Source organism: Etheostoma spectabile, chromosome 24, assembly GCF_008692095.1.
Source record: "Etheostoma spectabile isolate EspeVRDwgs_2016 chromosome 24, UIUC_Espe_1.0, whole genome shotgun sequence".
In the NCBI taxonomy this organism is placed as follows: domain Eukaryota; kingdom Metazoa; phylum Chordata; class Actinopteri; order Perciformes; family Percidae; genus Etheostoma; species Etheostoma spectabile.
Genome location: NC_045756.1, coordinates 8,108,337 through 8,109,134, shown reverse-complemented (window position 1 = coordinate 8,109,134; position 798 = coordinate 8,108,337). Strand labels below are relative to the sequence as shown.

The 798-nt window shown below is 36.1% G+C and overlaps 1 protein-coding gene across 3 annotated transcripts in view; it reads left to right on the top strand.

Annotated features, from left to right (window-relative positions):
• Positions 1-798, top strand: part of LOC116674014 (kinesin heavy chain) — a 33,612-nt gene that overhangs the window by 12,865 nt on the left and 19,949 nt on the right. The gene's annotated exons all lie outside the window — the stretch shown is intronic.

Sequence of the window (798 nt, the reverse complement as noted above, 5' to 3'; positions counted from 1 at the left end):
AAAGAGGAACAAAAAAAATTTGAATCAAAAGTTACATTAAACATTCAACTTAGTTTTGCACATTCGATTAATTGCGTCATTCATAACTAGCTAATTGCATCCTTTCAAATCGCAATTTCAATTTAAAAACAATTAGATGTTCAGCCCTACTTTTAGATAAGTGACCAAATCAAGTCCGCGAGTTTTATCACCTTGACTGATAACAGCTTGGTTAGTTGACACAAATGATAATGTTACATTAAAGGGGAGTAACTGAGTAACAGAAAATGGAGATTACATTACATAGAATGGAGACTACATTTTCTTGATGATACGTACACACTTTTACTGAAGTAACATTTTCAATGCAGGACTTTTACTTTTTCGTAAAAGTAAAATATCTGAGTACTTCTTCCACCACTGGGTAAATCAGTCACTTAACCTCAATGTTTTGTTTGTCTCTACTCATTCTGACTTTCTCTCTTGAAAGACTGCAGTGTTGTGAAGGGGTTCACAGCATCCTCACCCTTTTTTCCATCATTGTGTTATGGTAACCACTCTCTCTCACTCTCCCTTTTCCTCTTTGCTTATTGTGTCTGTCCTCTCCACCCTCCCTCAATTCCACAAATTCAAATTGCTTTATGGGCATGAATGTCAGGGAAAAAATATTGCAGTGCGTACATGCATTAGTTAATTTTTAAATTAGTTTAATTATCTTGCACATGCTGATAACACTCCAACAAATCAGCTCAAAAGCCTACGCTCCTTAAACACACACACACACACACACACACACACACACACACACACACACACACA